Genomic DNA, 21,115 nt, shown 5'->3' with positions numbered 1-21,115 from the left:
AACAAGAGCATCCGTGCTTGGCTAGCAGGCTGCATTTGGGTTGTCCGTTCTGCTTGTTTTGAACAAAAGTCTGGACAACAGCAAAGTTGTTCTCAGAGGTGGAGCATCTTAAAAGTGTGGGCACAGTAATGTGTGTGTGTGAATATGCACAGATTTGCTTGTTGTCCATCCAGGAAAAAGGTCATTGCTAGCTATAGACAGGGTGCTGCTTCTGCTCGCCTTTGTCTGTCTGCATCTGCCTTACCTTGCCAGTGGTTATTTGCTTCTGTTGCCCACAAGAAGGAGGCCTGGGATGAGGTTATATAACAAGATATTTATTATTACAAGCCATGTGACAGACCTTCTGTTTGGTTTTCTCTTGCCACATTTCTTCGGCTCCATTTATGTGCAGCCAGGCAGTGTGTCTGCAAACAGTGTGGTTGCCATCTCCGGTGCTTTCTATGTGAGCCACCGCATCCATGCCACAGCTCCATCCCTTGGCCAGGGGAGAAGGGCTGTTCCATACAATACCACATTAGTTGCCGCTTTCTTGGCTGTTTTACTTCACCAGGCTTGACAATACTCTTCCTCCACCCCCAGGCAGACTGGGTGCACAGCAGACCACCAATATTCAAGCCATGGATCCCTGTCTGTGGCTCCTGGCACCCACCAGTGTGGCTGGCCAGGATTTCAGTCTTGCCCTGCCTGCATTGGGTAGGGATGCAGGAAGCTTTGAGGGCCAGCACCTTTTTCTCCCCTGGCAGTACAGCACCTACTGTCTTGGTACACTGCTGAGAACTGTCACAAGGCATGTCATAAACCATCAGGGATGTTTACAGGGCGTTGAAAAGAAAAGCATCCTAACCCAGCCATCCACATACTGTGGTAGCTGTCAGGGACCATTTGGCATAGAAGTTGTTTGCTCCAAGGCAGAGTGCCAGTGAGGCAGATCCTGGTTCTGCTTCCTCCCTTTTCATTACCATGTCAGTAAAAATCCACTGAACTGGCTCAAACTCAGCTTTTTTTTTCTTAAGCATTTTACAGGGAATTAGTAATACTAACAGGCTATATGCCTAAAAAGGGACCATACAATTATCTACAGATTCTTGGCATGAGACCACGCTTGTAAATAAATCACAAACAAGGAACTGAGTCTCCTTATAAAAGCACTCCTGTGGTGTTGCAATGATAATTATTGCGATCACAAGGGTAAGATGTTACAGACAAATGAAGCAGTCTAGAAAGTCTGGTGAAGAGGTTAATCGAGATGGTTCACCCTGCTCAAATCACATAAAGTGCAAAGTGGTATAATTAAATTCAAAGTCTCTACAAGCACCAGCGCTATGTTTTGACATCTCTAGAAACACATGATAGAAGTTTGCTAATGTCACGTGGGAAACTTATAGTAAAACTTAGAGCACAAATCATTAAATTCCAGACTTCAAAGGCAGATGTGTAGTAGATTGGGAGACAACAATATAGCTAGTCCAATCTGGTTTTAAATAAATTTATTTGGGGTCTGTAACTCTCTGGTTTCACAGGCCTCTTATGTAGTCAAAATAATGAACATGGCTTCCTGGGCTCTCACCCTCCTGGCCAGTTGTGGGCAAACTTTTATATGTACCAGGCCTCAGCTGTGGGCTTATTTTTTATTACTTACTTTTTCAAAATAAGTTGAAGTAAATTAATTCAACTTTTCATTCACTCTTCTGTGCTGAAATAGGTGAGGCCATGTTGAAATAAACTGAACTTCTGAAGACCATTGTCACAGTCTCTTTATATCTCTCAAATTTACAAAACAATGTACTCTGTAAGTTAAACTTTTCTTTTATGAGCTCATTAAGAAAGAAACACAACAAACAAGGGCTCTGTCCCCTTTGCACAGACTAGTCTGTTGTGAATTCACTAATTCATCATGTAAGTCATGAGGTTTCTCACTTGCAAGTTCTCCAGTTCATAGCTTGCAACTCACAACTTGTAAATCAACTCATGCACCTATGAACAAAATAGTTTCCTAGCTGGTGGTGACAGCACTCATCCTTCCTCCTCAGTCATTGTTCAATGAGTGCTGAACCTAATGGGCAGATGTTGCCTCAGACTAATTTCACAGCTGTGCTGTGTAATGGCTTTGGCCATGATTATCATTCTCACTGGCATCCCTTTGCACTGCTAAAGTGATGCAGAGAAAACAAACTACTCCTTTATTATTTACTTTACCATTATTTTTTGTTTGCTTATGGAGGCATGGATCTGTTTTACAGTAAAGGGTTAGCTTTTAGATATAGAAAGTAACTTAATTCTATGTGAATGTTGACTATCTTGGGCATAATATTTTTGTAGGTAGCCACACACGAAGCAGCTTATTTTTCGTCGCAGTAAAAATAATGCCACTGTGTCTGAATGCAGCCTGTTCGTCAGTACCTTCGTGGAACTAAAAGCTCACCTGTAAGGGAAGCAGAGTACGGTATACAAGAAAATACAGTTACAGTATGTGCTACTTATTCATGTGTAAGCAGAGCTTTCAGCCCTGGTGGTATGAGACTGTAACCCAGGCTCACATTCCCAGTGCTGCATGGAAATTAAATAGTTTGAATTTCTCTTCAGTGCGTACCTCTGTCATGAGGATCCTATATGGATTTGTTATTGTTTATGGTGCTTTGAAAATTAAAATGCTAGTTATGCTGATGTCACAACTTTCTTATATGTAAGAAAGTTGTAATTCTTACTATATAACTGATACTTATAAAGACTTTCTACTGTTACAGCTGCCTGCAAAATATTTTAGTGCTCAGCCATAAATGATGAATGTGTGACTGTCTCAAGCTTGTAAAACATTTAAAGATGTGTACTCTAGCTACATGCTACAGGAGTGTGCAAAGCCATTAATAGGCGAGGGAGGAGCAATTTGCTTGTAAAGACTGTGTAGGCTTTGGTATTTAAGATCCCCTCCCCAGTCTGTGAAGTTTCCTTGCCTCAGTAGACTGGTGACCTAAATCTGTTGCAATAGGTGAGCATCTGGGAGTGGAGATGGATGTCACCTTTCTGCAGACAGTAGATATGACTGACACAGCTTGTCAGTGGTTAGAGAGGACCTAACGAAGGGTCAGAGTGATGGTGGATGGGTAAGATCCTCTTTTGCAATCTGTGTAGTCTTTCTGGTGTAACACTCAGATGCTGGCTTGTGGGAAGCTGATGTATGCTCTGTCCCTGCATGAGAGCCAGAGCCATATGCCTGTGCTCACCTGAAGCCCTTCACCATGTGCTGGTTCTCCCTCATCATCTGACCTGGGACTCAAATAAAATCTGATTTTCACTAGGAAATCACACCTGGGAGCATGAGCTGCTGCTTAGGCAGTGCAGGCAATTTGCATGTTGAGGGCGAGCCAAGGCAGAGTCCTGGCAGGAGTGGAGCCACAGAGTGGTGTCCAGTGTCTGGAATTGTTCTGCAAAGCTCAACTAATGGAGCAACCCTCAACAAGAGGCAGCATAAGAAGGAAAGGTAATTTTATTTTTTATGAACCAGGTATCACTTGTGCATGATCATTAGCCCACGGATTTTACTCGTTCATTTTTCCATACTGAGAAGTGTGAAGATCTGTCTGCACGTGGTCTGCCCAAGATTATTTGTGGTGAAAGAGGACAAGGAAAGCTAGTTATTTAATTCTTATCGTGTCTTCTGGGTTGTTTTTATTGGCAAACACGTGGTTAGTTTTTGAATGTGTTTTTTACAGCTTTGAGAAGTTGACAGTAACTGTGAACTGTCTCTCCCACTGTGCCACCTCTGTGAGTCATTAGGCAAAACTGATTAACTCATTGTTCTTTTGTCTCTTTCTGGATCTAGGCTGTTGTATTCAGGTTGCCCTTTGTTTTTATCAGTGTGGGTGTTCAGAGAAACTGCAGACAGTTGTGCTGGGGACTTACCTACTAGTTTAGATGCCATTAACTTCACAGAATTATATGTAGGGCTTCTAGTAGGCTGGGATCTAGATCGGTGATGGGCTATGAACCCAGAAAGCTACAGTAAACAGGCTCTGCCCAAGGGACACGTTTTGGCTGGCACAGAGGGGATGTTCCCTACCAGCGGGGAGGTAGGGCTCAATGGGATGCCATAACTACGGCTGGCTGCATGAGATGGCCGTATGCTCCACACAGGCAAGACCACAGCATGACAGGCTGGGAGTGCTGGACCTTTATGTAATGCCTGTACTGCTGTTGTTGCATGGGACACGGCAGGAAGTTAGGCATCTTCTGGTGGCAGCCACTGGCTCTGGCCTGTGGCATTGCTCCCCTGTGGTGTGCTGCAGCCAAGTGGAGCAGCCACCCAAACCCTCATTGTATCCCCCCAGCACTAACACATGAGCAGCAGTGGGAGCAGCACCTCCTGTGGGGCTGCTGGTTCGTTTTGAAGGACCACTTCCCTGACACTGGTTACACAGTGGTCTTTTCTCCTTCAAACAGTAGGTTTGGACAAGGAGGTTGTTTGCTTTCTCCCCCTGCTGCCCAAGGAAATGTCAGGTCTGGCTGTAGATGGCCCAGACTTGCCTCAGAACAATCAAGTACAGAGGTTCACTGTCTTGTCAAACAGCTGGCACAGTATTATTGCAGAAGGAGGGGAAGGGGCCCCAGCTTCACACCAGGATGGGAAAAGAAAATGGTCATCAGTCATTTCTTCAAGAAGAGACACAGGGATGCAGGTTTCCTAAAAAAATAATCAGTCCTTTGTCATCTCACACTATTCCCAACCATAAAAATAAGATAAATGACGTGTCCTTACTAGGAGGTTGGAGACATTAATTAATGTTTGTGAAGCACTAAGTACTATAGCAATAAATTACGTGGGAGATCCTATGAGGATATTACTAATTGTGTATTCAGGGCAGAATTTGAATAGGATATAGTAAATAAGGCGTGAGGCCATGCATTTAACAATGAGAATAAAACAAGCTAATGAACAGTTGCTCATTAAATGTGTGCTCTCCATGTGCACAGAAAGGCCAAAGGTCCTGTGTAAAAAGGTATATGTTATCCTGCAATTAAAGATTTTACACTGCGTATAAGAGCTACAGGTTTAATTTGTCTGGGAAACTTAAAATCAGGCATTTCCTATCCTCTGAGTATCCAGCTTTGCAACCCTAACACTCTTTGAATGTAGGCTTTTATTGTAATTCAATAGAAATAATTTAAATTTTGTGTTTTCTCTGCTTGTCTCACCACAGCTGGCAGTGAGCTCCTTATCCCATGCTGCCTTGGCCATCTGGAACAGACTAAATGGCCTCCTGAATTGCCTTAAATCCCATCACCAAATCCCATCTTCTGGGCTTATTTTTCCCGTCCACCTTTCTCATAAAAGACTCCAGTCCCATTTCTTGACCAAGCCTGTCTCCATTAAACTTCTGTCCCTGTCAGGTCTTGCCTTTCCTTCTCTTTTTTTCTGTTTTTATACCATATAGACATCAATCTACAAGATGTCAATATATCTGCCTACATTTATTAATACGAGATCATTAGTGATTTAGTATTCTGAAGTTTTCCATGTCAGATTAATTAGTTCAGAGAAGCGTTTAGTTCAGTCTAAATTAGGTTTTAATGAAATAGCAGCAAACTGACTTACTATATATGGAAACTCAGACTGACTGTTCTCTTTCTAAAGAAATCTGAATCGCAGTACTCTGCTGAAAATAGTAAAGACAAATAAAAAGCAGAGAATCAGATCACATTCAATTATCATCCAGAAATGAAAACCAAATTAATATGTTTCAGTTTTGTATTGCAAATGTATTACAAATACAGTCAACAGGAAATAAATATCCAACAGTAAAATGGTTACAGAGCAAATGTAGTACTGACACTGGAAGAGCATTGATTTCAGTGCCTTTGCAGTTGTTTAACATGTAGCAGCTGAATTTCACCCAACATGTTCTGTTTGTGAAACAAAAAATGTAAAGATTTGGAATAAAACAGTGGCATGACGATCTTTCTGATCAGTACTTTAAATAATAACTTTTTAAATATATGGTAGACATAACAAGTAGTGCGGGGGAAGTTTTGACATGGGCATCAGCAGGAGGCAGAGATGGCACTTGGTGTCATTTGCCTTGCGCTTCTGCTTCTAATACGCTTTTACTCTAATTGTTCTATTGGTGTATCACTTTACAACTTTTCTCCACCATTATTTTATGAGATAATCTTGGGGTTTTTTTCCACAAAATTTAAATAACTAAAGCATGTTGGTTCTTCTCATCACTCTGAATTTTTCAAATTGCCACCAACATGATTTCTCTTTGTTTTGAGTAAGGATGGCACAGTGATGCTATTATCTCTGCCCTTCTGAGCCTCCATGGCTTTGCAAAGATCACAGATCAAACGCTCATATCCTGCATTTTTTCCTGGGACCAGAGAACCACTGATTCTTCAGCCACTCTCCTAATTGTGTTGTAGATGAGATTGTCAACCTGAAAAAGGACGATCCATTCACATATCATGTGAATTCAAAATTCAGTTGTATGGTACTCACTGTATTCTGCAAAATCTTTTTCAAAGAAAGTAACATTAAGACAGCATACAGATGAAATTTAAAGAAAAGAAACCAACCCTTCCCTGCTGACAAGCTAATTTGCATTGCTTTAAGAATTACAGAATGAAGTAAAATTATTTTATTGCTTTCTTTCATCATTATGCCACAGTACTAATTATGCTCCTGGTGTTCGAAAGTCTATAATCTATTTTCTGCCACTGAGTTCCTATTTCTTTATTAACTTAATTCTTTAAACACATGCTTTATGCTTCTAGTAAGGACCTGGTAACAGTCTATCATCTTACAATGACACCAATGGGTAAGCCTCCATCCAGTGCAAAGACAGAAATGGCAGAACAATGACTGTAAAACTGAAACCATAGAAAAATGATTAATATTTTCCAGGATGATCAGCATACGCTGCTACAGAGTGAATGTGAAATCATCACATTTTAATATGGAAAACTGATGAAGTCTAGAGCATAAATAATACAAGTTATGCAAGCATATCTCTGCATGCATATAAGACTGGTGTTTTTCAGTGTATGGAAGGCACTATATGTCCTGAAGGATACTTGCTCTGCATAGACTTCAGTAAGAGTGACCTTTCATTTCAGACACTACTTCCAGGTGACTTCAGAAAGAACTAAGGAATTTAAACCAAGAAATGAGCACATCTGTCTGTTCTGGGAAGTGTTAGCAAACTGCACATAAGCAAGCTTAATAATGAGTTTCAAGGTGCTTCCCAATCACTGCTAGAAAGATATACATGAAATATGACTCTGTTCTTGTTAGGAAAGTATATGGTATACTCTTATATAGATAAATATAAATAAAGTTATTGGCATAGAGAATACACAACTGAGGGATTAACCACCAAGGAGAAACAGCCCCTCATGGGAATCAAGCTCACACACATAAAGGGAGTGCATTATGGCAATTTAGTCCAACGGCCAACTGCAGTATGACTGCAGAAACGTTATGATTTAGTCCTTAAACTAACACTGTCACTTCTCCCTGTGGCTTCTAGGGGGCTTTTGGTGGCTGGAGATTTCTGCACAGCTGTCTCTGAGGCATGCCTAGGACCAGAGCTGTGAAAGGTGATGGCAAAGGGTTTGGCCAGGGAGAAGTGGTGAGTTACTGCAGCTCCTTTCCTGTATTTGAGCAAACGGAGGCAAGCTTGGGACCAGGGCTGGAGGTTAACAAATGCTGAATCCATAGGAAATTCTAGCATTAAGACTCAGGCCCTCCTATTAAGGAATATGTTTATGCTTAAATGAGGTCTCCAAACAAAGGATGCCTGCCATCAGTACACTTGCCTAGCAAAATTTAGTGGTGTGTAGTCACAGGCTTATTTGGAGACACTGTCAGACATGACTTTGCAGTCTTTATTTCCACAGCCATATTTTTCTCTTCATTAACTGATTGCAGGTGCAATTCCTGATAAAGCCAGTGGAAATCATACCCAAATGTCCAGCAACAGAAGCTTATCCCGTTCTCTTGAAGCCAATGTAGCAATTTTCCAAGGTCTTTTAATTAAGAATAATCAGGAAGTTGTTGCTCATGTTTTCAATAAGTTGATGGCAGACAGTTTTATATATAAGAACAAACTCTTCCCCCCCACCCGCACCATCCCCCATTAAAGTACAAAATGTCTGGTACTGACTGAAGCAATGCTCAAGTATGGCAGACAGTGGCAAGATTTTGTTTGAAGAGCTTTGTCACTGTCCTTCCTGCCCTAACCGCTACCCTGTTGAAGTGTTCATCCTCCCCTGCACAAAGACCACTAAGTTAGACAAATTATTGCAGTGATTTTGTCATACAAGCAAGTGCTTTAGGCTAATTTACATAATCAGAATAATTTCTTGGGTTTTCCTACATTTAAAGATATTTTGTTTCTTACTTTCTGTCCTGTTGCTAATTATTTTAAAAGGGGTTTTGTAATAGATAAAAAGATCTGTCACTGAACCAGTCATTTTTCTGGCGTGCTACACTGAGAGTAATGCAATTGCTTAAATAAAAATGGTGCAGCTTTAACATCATAATCTAATCACTCATTTCTTTGCCTTTCATTCTAATAATGTAAGACATAATGAACTCTTGGTAGATATAGTAATACCCCATAAGTATTTCTATAGGATTTATGTTGTCATTTAATATTATTTCAAAGAAAGCAAGACAAAACGTAATTCTTGCCATTTTGCTCAGTTACTCATTTTGTGATTTTTAGGTTTTCCCACTATCACAGAAAAGAAATGATCAAATTAACCATTTTAACAGGCATTTTCTAGTTGCGCATACCTACCATTCATTTAAATGACTTATGAAATCAATCAAATAATGGGGCCTAGTCTCCTTTCCCTGAATAATGACTTCAAGGAAGATCCACCTCCCTCTCAGGGAAAGAATGGATAGCTGGGAATGCTCAGGGGAATAAAAGGGATTAAAGCACGGCACATAAAAGGCTGAGTAGAGGAGTCTTTGAAAATAAATGCAGGCTTTAACAAAAGATGAGAAAGAAAAGGGTACAGAGGGAGCAGCAGTTGGTGTAGATATGGGCAGTGCATACAGAAGAGGTTGCTGAGGCAATGCATAATACCCTGATGGAAGGGTGAATGCGCTGTAGGTGCAGGGTTGTAGGCAGAAAAAAAAAAAAAAGATGCATTTTGATAAGGGGCAAGGGATGTGCAGAGGCTGGCTGTGGCTAATGGGGAAATGAAGAGACCTGAAAAGGAAGCCAGTCTGGAAAATGACACCAATTATCTCAAAATGAAGTGTTTATATTTCCGCTAGTATGCAATGAGTTATTCTTCACAATCACAAAATGATGAAGGTAAGAAAAAGGGAGCTGAGGCCCATATTAATATTCTTAAAATGACAGAAATGATAACCCTTTTCCTTTATCTTGATCTAACTGAAAATAAAAGGCACCTGATTCCTCATCAATCCGCAGTGAAACAAAAATCGTAATATTGCCTCACTGTTACATGTCTTCTGCCTGGATTTGCATTTGTAGCAAAGTGATGCTGGAAATTCTCTTTGAGCAGGACTGGAGTAGGCTGTAGAATTTCTAGTGAGTGTTTACATCCACTTCTCCAGACAGCAAGCAAACATAGAAATGATCAAAGAAGAAGGTAGGTAAGCTGCTGGCTGTTGTCTTCTTAAGTTAGCATCCTCTGAGTTCAAAAGATAAAGAAATAAAAAATACATTGGTTTTATAGTCATTTTCTCAGTTTCTGTTGCCAGTAAGCTATTGATAGGTTAAATGTAATTAAAAAGGAAAACAGCAGAACTTCAGTGAAGTAACAGATTTGCGCTGTTGTAGCTGAAAGAATGATTTGACATGGTTAACATTTTTAATTGTCAGAGCTACAAACTTTATGATATGCTAAAAGATCGTCACTGCCTGACAAATTTCCAGTAATGTATATTCAGCCACCTCCAATTATTCAAGTAGCAGTTGAATCACAAGACTTACTCATGGATATTTGGTATTACCCTCCTTCTGAGATTATGTATTGGACCCAGATCAGTCAAGGATCTTGCCACTGTAGTGGCAATGTTTTTAAGCTCTGTTTTTTCTAGGAGTGTTTGCAATGCACTGAGAAGACCTCGTCTGAGCAGCTGGATATCCTTGGTCCATAAGACTATAAGAATGCCACTCTACTTCTAGAATACATTGTTGAGTTTCAAATATTGCAGTGTTTTCTGAATATAGGATACAAATCTTAAAATAAATGTAGCGGATGGGACTATGTTGATGTGACAGATAGATAGGATAACCAGTGGCAGATACAAGGCTTTTGGATGGCGAAGGGCATCATCAAGGTCCTCTTCTGTGAGTTGGTGTTATACTTTCACCATCCTCACATGAAATTTCAGAGCTTATAGCCATGCCCGAGTCAGTGGCTGCCATCCTTTAGAGTCTCGCAGCCTCTGACCATTACTCCTTGGTCACTAATGCCTTTGAGGTGGACAGGTCTACCACAGGCAAAAAGGTTATGAAGATTTCATCTTCCAAACCTCTTTGCTCCAGTAGTGCTGTGGGTGACATCTGGTAAGATCTCCAAGCCTTTGGTCTCCATGACTTCCTAAATTGAGAGAGGGGCTTTGACAAGTTTCATATTCTCCTGGTCCCAGCCTATTGCAGCTACAACCATATACATTGTAAGGCTTTGCACAACCTCTAAAGGAGATTTATGGATTTCACAGCAGATTTTGGTGCAGGGACTCATGATGTGCATTTTCAACAACTCCAGCCTTGGGCTTGGTGGGGATATGTCTACCTCTGTTCCAAGAAGGGAAAGGTTCATGCTGTTAAGGTTTTGTGGGAAATGCCATATACCCTCTGTTGTTTGATCATAAGGCCATACCCTGACAACAAGGGTGCATCTGCAAGGTTTAATCATGCATTTTCTGCATGTAGACTGGAAGCAGGAAGAGCTTTCAGTCATGTCTCTATCAGACAATGAGCTTTGCACAGCACACACACTTGGCTCCAGCACTCCCAATGATCTCCAGTTATGGGTGTCTTCTCAGCCCTGCACAAACTCCATGGGGATGCAGGTGAGTCTTCCATCTAGATTGACCAATGGGGACTGGTTCCCTTGGGGCTGCACACATGGACCTCTTCTCCCCTCTGGGGGCACTGAGGGACCAAGAAAGCAGTGGTGTACTGGACGTTCTCTGCTCTGTACATGAGGGTACATGGAGCAGAATGAAGTGGGGTAATTAAACAGCAATGCCTTCTTGCAATGCCTGTAATGAGAAGACCAAATAAGAAAAGCTTTTGGAGACATCAATGTGTCATCTTCCCTCTTCTGAGGGAAGGGATGGAGAGTTTCTTCACACCCTAGTGCACCCCATAAGGTGGCTTGCTTCGTCCACTCAGCCCTTAGGGATGTGCAAGCCACCATCCCTTTAGCTTACTCTTATTATGTGGTCTCTAACTTTCTCTGCCCTTGTTGCCCCTCCTCTGGTGGCATGATTGTCTGTGAAGGAAGAAGGCTCTCAGGAAGTCATGACGCTGCCTCCTGTGTCATCAGTGCCACAGGCATCCCATGCTGGGAGAGCCAGATGGCACCGCAGCCCAGCAGGAAGGGTGATGGTGTGGAGGAGGGGTTGCCTGCTAACAGATCCACAAGCAGCAGCGGGAAGAAAAAGCATCAGGGGTGGGGAAGCTCAATAAAGGCTGCAAAGGCAGAACTACACTTGGTAAGGAAACAGGAGGTTGGGCTGGTTAAGGCCTGGAGGAAGGGAAAGGAGTCCTTCAGCAAGGTAACCCTCCCTCCTGCCATTTCCCTGGTGCGGGGCAAGAGCTTCTCCCGTGCTGCTGCTCCCACCTTGCAATGGGCCAAGGGCACCTGTGGGCCCCACTCCTGCCAGGCCGTCACCCGGGGGGGACAGGCAAAGCAGACATAGGCAAGGCCTGAAGGAAAGGCCCAGGATAGCTGTAAGAAGAGGTGCAGCTAACAGAAACAGACTGTCAGAAGCATTCAAATGACACAGCGGGTGACTGTCAGAAGAACTATAGGCGGCAATGCCCAGTGAGGAGGAGGAGCTGAGCAGGGGCTCGCTGTCTGGCCTCAGATAACTGCATTATCATGACACGTCCACATGTGCAGCTCACCCAGGCCCTAGCAATGAGCCAGGCACTTTTACAGGTTAGAGCTGGGCCATGAGGTTTCTGATGCATGCAGTTCCTCTGCAGGAGATTTTTCCTACAGCTTATGGCTCCAGTGCATTTCAAAACACAATAGTCCCCATGGACAGCCTGGCAAAATCCATCCCTTCTCCACAGCTTTGAGACCAGCGCTTTAATCCCACCAGAAATCTTACAGCTCCCCTGTCCCTTTCCTTCTACTTCAGAGATGTTGTAGTAAAGGGGTGCACAACTGCTCAAGTCAGAACTGGGGCTGATGGTAGAGGAGATGGCTGGCATCTGCTCTGTGGGGGAGAAAGCTGAAGAAGTGTCCTTGGATGTGCTGTCCAGGAGCCTGCTGTGGGACTTGGGGTCAAGGTGCCAAGATTGATGTCCAAGGGCTCACATTCCTCCAGACTCTCCTACATGGGGACACTAGATTCATGGAAACGGAGGGCAGATGCTGGCTCAGTTACATGCTCCCTCCCAAAGACTTTCCCCAGCTCCCTGTACTGGGCATAGGGCCAACTGCTGATTATAGTTACCGGCCTGCAAGACTATCTTCATAGTATAATGCACCACTACAGGCTGGGGTCGACCTGTTGGAAAGAAGCTCTGCGGAGAAGGACCTGGGAGTCCTGGTGGACAGCAAGTTGCCCACGAACCAGCTGTGTACCCATGTGGCCAAGGTGGCCAGTGGGACCCTGGGGTGCATCAGGAGGAGCGTGGCCAGCAGGTGAGGGAGGTGATCCTGCCCCTCTGCTCTGCCCTGGTGGGGCCGCACCTGGAGTGCTGTGCCCAGTGCTGGGCTCCCCAGTTCAAGGGAGACAGGGAGCTGCTGGGGAGGGTCCAGCAGAGGGCTGCCAAGGTAATTAGGGGACTGGAGCATCTCCCTCGTGGGGAAAGGCTGAGAGAGCTGGGCCTGTGGAGCCTGGAGAGGAGAAGGCTGAGGGGATCCTATCAGTGTCTACTAACATCTTAAGGATGAGTGCCAGGAGGATGGGGCCAGGCTCTTTTCAGTGGTGCCCAGTGACAGGACAAGGGGCAATGGGCACAAATTTCAACACAGGAATTTCCATCTAAATATGAGGAAAAACTTCTTTACCTTGAGGGTAACACACCACCAGAACAGGCTGCGCAGAGAGGCTGTGGGGTCTCCTTCTCTGGAGACATTCAAAACCTGCCTGGATGTGACTGTGCAACCTGCTGTGGGTGAGCCTGCTTTAGCAGGGGGTTGGACCAGATGATCTGCAGAGGTCCCTTCCAACCCTGACCGTGCTGTGCTTCTGTGATTCATCTTTGACTTTTTAAGGCAGCCTTGTTCACCACTTCTTTTGTAGGTGACAGTTGGTGGGAGTTCTTGGCCTTCTGAGATTCCACTGAGTTAGCTTACCCCTTGAAAAACTCTTCTTTCTCTCATGTCACAGGTTCATGGGAAACACAGGGCTCAGGCTACAGTTGTCTGAATTTTTTGGCAGGTGGAAGAGGGAGCTTCCAGTGCGGTAGAGGAGAGCAGAATTGTGGGGAAGATAACACAAAAAGAAGAATAATGAAAGACATGTTCAGCAAGGTGATTCAACAACAGAAGGCAGGAAAGATGAGAAGGGAAAGGTTTCAGATCTGAAGTCTAGATGAATGAGGATAAGGTACCAGATAGGCAGACACCACTAAAGTGGTTGAGGACTGGCAGCTGACAGTGAATAGGAAGATGTATGCAGTACTTGATTCTGAAATCTCCTTCTGGCTTTGAAGCCACTCTCCTGGATCTGAGAATCTTCTGGGAAAGCATGTACCTTAGCAACATGCTGGAGGTCCTTGTAGTGGAAAGTCCACACAAGGATGAGGGACCCATGACTCCACTGAGCACTGGAGTGCTGTGGAGTAGAGCTCCTGGTTTGGTGTCATCCAACAGGAATCTATTTTGTGCACACCAGCACCAGTTTGAGAAACTAGCCAACATATGAAAAGTAGGGACAGTCTGGGCATTTGCTTCAAAGCTACCCTATTGCTATGAACCGAATTACTAAGGTAGACAGAATGTGATTTAAAAGTACACAATATGTCTGTTCATGGCCATGATCAAGAATTTATATTAGATGCTGTATTAGTAGTAGTAGTAGTATTTCCTTAAGGGTTCTATTTAAAGGTATATGTTTAAAAAGAAGTAATATGATTACTGGTTATTGTTTCTGGCTTTCTGCAACATGGAGAAAACTAAAAAGAACATTTTCTGAACAGGACAGCTCTGTGATGACACAAGGAACTGCACTCATACTTTGCTCTTCTGCCATGTTGTAAATATTTCAAACCCAAGTAAGTTTCTGTAGTAGCTGATAGATATATTGATTTTGCAAGTATAAATCTTTGAACAATGTCCCTTGCATTTTTTTTTTTTAAAGACCAAATAAATTGAAAGATCTGCAGCCCTAAGGAAGGGAGGAAATAGTAACCGTCTGTGAAACTTTATTTTCACAGTAGTGAATTATTCGCATCTCTATTGCCTAAAGGTTAACTTCTATTGATTTCCTAAACCCTAAAGAATACAGTGTGAGCCTTCAACTTTGCAGATGTCTGAAACTCTGCAGAACTGACATGGATAAGTTCTACCATCTTTAAAATAAGATTTTTTTCTAGCTTTCATATAATAATTTTCTTTCATGTTCTAGTTTTGCTAAGTTTAGCTTGTGGTTGAGTATCTCAAACCACCGCCATATGAGTGGTCAGGGCTAGAACCAAACTTCTCCACCCTTGCTTTGCATCTGCCCCACGTGCACCAGCTGTGGTCTGGAAGCTGTGTAACTGTTTTAGATGAAGGTCAGGGGTTATCAGCTGTGGTAGAGAGCCACTCTTGGTGCCTCTCTACCTCCCAGACTGGCCTGAACCCTAGCATCCCTGAGCACACACTGTTGGGTTTGTTTCCATCGGGCCCCTATGCATGTAGCTGTGCCTTTTGTTAAGCAAACTCTGTCTTCATCAAGATTTCAGGCATCTTCTATAGCAGAATATCTCCTTTTACCTATCAGACATGCTACTATTAGTCACGTGGTAGAAATAAGCAGGGCAAACTTGGTTTAGTTCAATCTGTGATGTACTATTCGGGAAACCCCAGAACACAGCAATGTCATCCTTTGTTGATAATATTCAGGAAGTCAGTCTTTACATTCAGAATTTGGATTGCCTATTGATTATTGTACCTATTTGCTGGCTTACTCATAGAAACTAGAGATGAGAAAGATGAATTAACATCTTTTGCTCCCTCAGTGCTGAACCGTTTTATTTGATTCTTACCCTAGCCTAGTTTATCAAGATGATAAATCTAGCTTATCAAAATGTGCATTTCATAAAAAATAGTGCAAGTCTGGAGGGTTCACTGTTAAATATTCTTTGTTGCAATATTTCACATTTTTAAGGGTGAATTTATAGCTGGTCACACTTTTTTTCCCAATGAAGATAGGTTATAAAGTCATATCTGGCAAAAGGGGTTTTTCTATAGCTTCTTCCTTTTGTGGTATGACAGTTATCTGCACCTTGTTCTGAGAACTCGGAGCTGAAAAAGACTAACCAGTAAACATAACCATAGCAGAGATCTGGGCTGCAAAGCAATGCCCTCATAACCAGAAACTGATAGAAGACAAAATTTTATTAGGAAGCTCCCTGTTACAGCAAGATGAGATGTGTTTTGGGGAACCTCTGAAGCTCAGCTATGTCTGTCCTACAATCTGTCACCAATGTGGCTGTGCTGTGAAGAAGTACAATCCCTGGTTGATAGAGCTGTGCTGGTAAAAACCTTTAGTGTGATTCCACTGCATCAGCAAAACTGCAAGAAGGATGTATATAGATATTTACATGTTTGTGTCACTCCACCACTTTATTGAACTGAAGTCTTTGTCCTCCAGTGTCTCTCAGTAGTCCTTTAAGCAGAAACATGGGTGCCAAGAACAATTATTGTAGCTAAGAAAGTGCTAGAGGTGCAGGGCTATTGAACCGCAGCGAGTGAGGCAGAGCTGCAGAAAAGCTCCTTATTGTTACGGTTTGACGTCTCTCTTCCTCCACATAAGTCTATGCCTTTCTCTGCTCATGCTTCAGTGAGTGTCTCTCCCATAGGCTTAAATTCTGCATCTCAGCAGCCAGGAGGTACAGGTAGTAAATCCTGAATGCAGACAAGGGGTGCTTAAGATCAGGAATCAGCCCTCAGGATGAACTGAGAAGCTGAAGACAGAGATGATGGCTGAAGTCTGCCAAGAGCCAGAAGAGCACAGCAGCATGCCAGATCCTTGCTGGATCAGAGTGTATCAGCCTGGTCAGCATCCAGTAAGGGGGCCCAACTGGGTCTGCAGTGCTCGTTTTGTGGTACAATATCACTGCTAAAGCGATTTTACTACAGAACTCCTCTCAAAACTAGAACAATTTAGTTTTACTACAGAACTCATCTCAAAATTAGACCTGCCAAGCTAATGCAGGGCAGAGCCTTGAAGACAAATAACCATGTGTTTATATAGTGCATTTCTTTTTACCAGCAAACATAAAAAAAAAGCACACTGACTCCAGATTACGATGTCAGAGATACATGAAGAATATCTGTCACTATGACAGGATCATAAATCATTGCGCTGGAATCCTGACATGCCTTTTTTTTGCTGGCAAAGTTGTTCTTTAAAATGGGATATAATTAAGTTGCTTAGAGCCACATATTATCTATTTTAAACCTGTTATTTTTCTTATGTGGAAAATGTCAGATGAAATGTATCAGTTTCATTTAATTTTGTTTTTAAAGCAAGCTAGTTAAAAATAAAGACCACTAATATACCACAGCAATTCAGGATGCTGCTAAGAATTGTCCCATATGAAGAAATTATAAGGAAAATGAACCTGTGAGCAATTGAAACAGTGCTGCACATGCACCAGCACACCATCCTGATGTGGAAGACAGACAAGTAGTAAGAGACCAGTATGGCTGCATCCAGAATTCTCCAGTGACCTGAATATCAAAAAGGAAATCCTACAAAGTGTGAAAGTGAGGGCATGTAAGTGAGTGAGTAATAACGCAGTAGCACAAACATCTAGGGATAAAACTAGGAAGACTAAGTCACAAAATGAGTTGCAAGTCTTCTGGAGCATAAAAGGGAAGAAAAAGACTTCTATAAATACCAAGAATTTAGGGGAAGAGAAGGGCAGAGGCACAAATAACAGATACTGAGTAGAGTGAAATGTTTTATTGTTTACTTTGCTGCATTCTTCACGTGCACATAAACATTAATGATGGGTACTTAACAACGCTATTTTTTTAACAAGGGGAAAGGACATATGCCAGAATAGGGAAAAAAACAAGTGAAAGAATATTTGAATAAATTAGATGTCCACAAGTCTCTAGAGCTTGCTGAAAATCACTTAATACATACTGAGCTCTCAACTTTGAGAGTTCCTGGAAGAGTGGATAAGTCACCAGGGCCTGCAGTAACCATGTAGCCTAAGATGGAAATACAGTCAGGATCACATGTCTGATCTTTGGTAATGATCAGAGATTTGACATTACAATATACATCTTGCAAATTATTTTGAAGAAAACACCCATTCAGTTTAAAGACTTGCTCTTTCTTAATTCTTGCCATCGTGGCACATGGTTTAAAAGGAAAAGGAAAGAAAAAGAAAGGAAAGGAAAGGGAAAGGGAAAGAGAAATTTAATAAGCTTTCTTAAATGTGGCATTCACAGCAGGCTCACATTCTGGCACTGTTAAGAAGTTCTTGGCTGCAGCCCTGGTTTGCAGGGTTATAACCATTTCTGCTTTTAAAAATGGGAAATCAAGAATCTAGGGAAATAGAGAATACTCTGCCTAACTTCAATACCAAGAAAGATAATGGGACAGATTCTTGAGAAGTAAATGCATACATGCCATGGGAATAGTAAGGTGATAAGAAACAGCCAAAGTGAATTTGTCAAATTAATCTAGTTTCCTTCTTGAAGAAGGCAACTGGTCCAATAGATAAGGAAAAGCAGTAAAATGACTGTATATTGACCCAAGATGTATCTCAACTTAAGGTTTTTCACACTGTCCTGTATGCTCATAAATGAACTGGGAAAATTTGTCCCATTTGAAATCATTCCTAATTCAATCCACTGTTAATGTAAACCTAACACATGATTGTTGGTAGCTGCACTAGGAGGACATTGAAAAGGAATCTTGCACAGCTCCCAATGGATAGGCTTCTGTACGTTTCAGACTTATAGATGACAGAATTAGAAATAATTATATGCTCATGAACTTGGTAGATGACACCATGTAAAAATTTGCAAAATGTGCTCAGGGACAGAAGTAGATTTCAAAAGTATCTGGATGGGTTCTGAAATCCAACATTAAAAATTTGAACAATTGTAGAGTACATTTGGGAGGATGAAATCAAAAGCACAACCACAGAATGTCACTGCAGAGAAATATCTAATGATTAATGAGGGCCATGAATGAGTCAACAGTGTGATGCTGTTGAGGAACAGACATAAATGTAATTCTAGATTCTCTTGAATTGTCTGCTCAAAACAGTAGATGTAAGACGAGAGATAAGTAGTGTGCTCTTCTTGGCACTGGTGAGGCCTCAGCTAAAATTTTACTCTTATTTTACTTTGAAGCACCATAATTTAAGAAAGATATAGATAAGATGGAAACAATCCAGATAAGATCAAGATCAAGAAGGTAAGAAGTCTGGAAATTTGGATCCATAAAGCAAGGCTGTTTTTTTTTTTTAAATCTAGACAATATAAAGCTATATGTGGTTCAACAGCCTTCAAGTATGTAAAAGTTTATTATAAAGAGGGTAGTGATACGTTTTTTTCATGCCCATTAAAGATTTGGGCAGAATGTGAAGGATTTTTTTTAGCTGTACTGTGAGAGGTATTATAGTAACATGTTGTAACTAGTAGAAAACATTATCACTGGAATATATTACCTTAAAAGTTTGTATAATCCCTGATATTAATGTTTTTAGATACAGATCAGAGGAACTGCCATCTACAATTATGAAGACAATTGTGGCCTCTCTTCAAAGTTAGGAGATGGACCAGATGAATACTTTTGTAGTAGGTGGCTGAGATCCCTGGAACCATGACAGAGTGTACAAGTTATTACAAGGTAATCCGTAACAGGCTTTTGCTAAGGAAGCATTTGAAAATTGCATGTGTAGCCCTGGACATATTCATTATGGAAGATTACACAGGTTGTTCTCCGGACTTCTTGAAAAAAAACCAACTTGTTTTCCTTTGGTTTTGTGTGGTGGGTCTTTTTTTTGTGTTTTGTTTTTTGTTTTTTATTCTACCTCACAAAGGTTAAGTACAGCTTTGATTAAAAGTATTGAGGAATAACAGACTATATAACCCCTTGAGAGCCCATCCAAGTCTACATTTCCATGATTCATGTGCAAACTACAGTATTTTTTCCGAGTTATCGAAGAGCTTTGCAAGCACAGGTTAACTATTAAACGAGTTATTCTCCCGGGGCAGTAATGACCTAATCGTTTATGATAGTACTCAAATGAGGAATTAAACAAACATATCCAAAATAAACACAGATCAAATAATCTTTGCCAATGGAAAAGGACAGAATCTTGTTTTTGTGCCAGTGGGTCTGCAAAACAACAGCACAGATACAGACCTCGGTAAAACTAACATGTCAGGACTTCTCAACCTGTGAGAAATCCTGAATTTTAGCAATTGCTTTTATTCAAAATTTTAGAATTTTTTCCAATTTTGAAAATTAGAAAAATGGGAATGGGAGATGAGAATGAGAAAAAATGTAAGTGTTCTGAAAAGACTGGAAATTTCTGAGGGCTTGAATTATAATTTAACATTTCAACATTCAAAACCCAAAATGTTGCAGTCATGGTGTACCACACGTATATCTTAGGTAGGGGAACACAGTGAACATAGGAGCCGCAGTCCTCCAGGGGACCTACTAAATGCAAACCAGAATTACAGTGCAAATAAAGCAGCATTCTGCAATATGATTTTTTTTGTGTTAGCTCAAACCAAATCTTTTTAAAATCATAGTCCCAAAGGAAAACTGAGAAAAACTAAGGTTTTCAGAAAATGTGCTCTTTGCTTGAAATTCAAAGCTGTGTAAAACTTCTGACAAACTCTAGTCACTACTTAGTATATAAAAAAAAATCTCAAGAATGTTTTCTAGAGAACTCTGTGGTCATCACAGCGCACTGTGGTGTTGACCCAAATATGACTGTAAACACTCGAAGTACCTGAAGTCACCATCATTATTTTAGGCTAGTAAAAAGATGGTCATAAACCTCTAAGATAAGATCAGGGTCTGGACAAAATATGACTTTCCAGAAATTAAAAAATGTTTAGATTTGGTGTTTATTGATTAGGCCACGCTTCAGTGACTGTCTGCTGGTTCTTTTGTTCTTTTAAAAATATACATGACTTTTGGACACCAGAATAATGATTTCATACTGCGTGAGAACATTCTCTTTTGTAAACAAATACTGGAGCTTGTGAATTTTGCTGTGCAAATGGATAAATACTAACCTAATGGATTTGGCTAGCTTCAGGTCTACCATTAGACACCCTACCCTTGCTGTAGAATAGTAAAACACTGCCTAGGTTCAAAGAACCTGGGACAAACCTGTCAGGTGTCAAGGACAGCCTTAATCCCAAAGTGCAGAGGGACAATTAAACCAAACTACCAAACCTCAGCTCATCTGAGCTTGCTTAGGGCAGCCCTGATGAGGCAGGTTCATTGCTAGCACCGATAAACTGAAGGTGGATGGTTTGGTCTGTGGGCTAGGATGTTGCATATAGCCCCATGCCATATGCCAACAGCCTAAAGTGTCTTAAGCAGCTTAAACAGCTTTAAGCAGCTTTGAAGACTTAGACACTTTAAGCTTATAAAGCAGTTTAAGCTGCTTAAACTGCTTTAGGACTTTAACAAGGTCCCCACAATGCTGCTCCTCACCAGGCGAGGGAAACGAAGCTGGCTGCA

The 21,115-nt window shown here is 41.6% G+C and overlaps 1 long non-coding RNA gene across 2 annotated transcripts in view; it reads left to right on the top strand.

Annotated features, from left to right (window-relative positions):
• The window catches only part of LOC130150623 (uncharacterized), a 102,442-nt gene that overhangs the window by 68,306 nt on the left and 13,021 nt on the right, over nt 1-21,115 (top strand). For both annotated transcript variants that reach the window (XR_008822304.1, XR_008822305.1), the window contains one exon: nt 19,113-19,255. This is a non-coding gene — a long non-coding RNA (uncharacterized LOC130150623). The remainder of the gene's footprint in view (nt 1-19,112; nt 19,256-21,115) is intronic.

Source organism: Falco biarmicus, chromosome 5 (genome assembly GCF_023638135.1).
Source record: "Falco biarmicus isolate bFalBia1 chromosome 5, bFalBia1.pri, whole genome shotgun sequence".
Classification (NCBI taxonomy): Eukaryota; Metazoa; Chordata; class Aves; order Falconiformes; family Falconidae; genus Falco; species Falco biarmicus.
The sequence above is the reverse complement of the archived record's forward strand: the minus strand, read 5'-3'. Positions and strand labels throughout refer to the sequence as shown.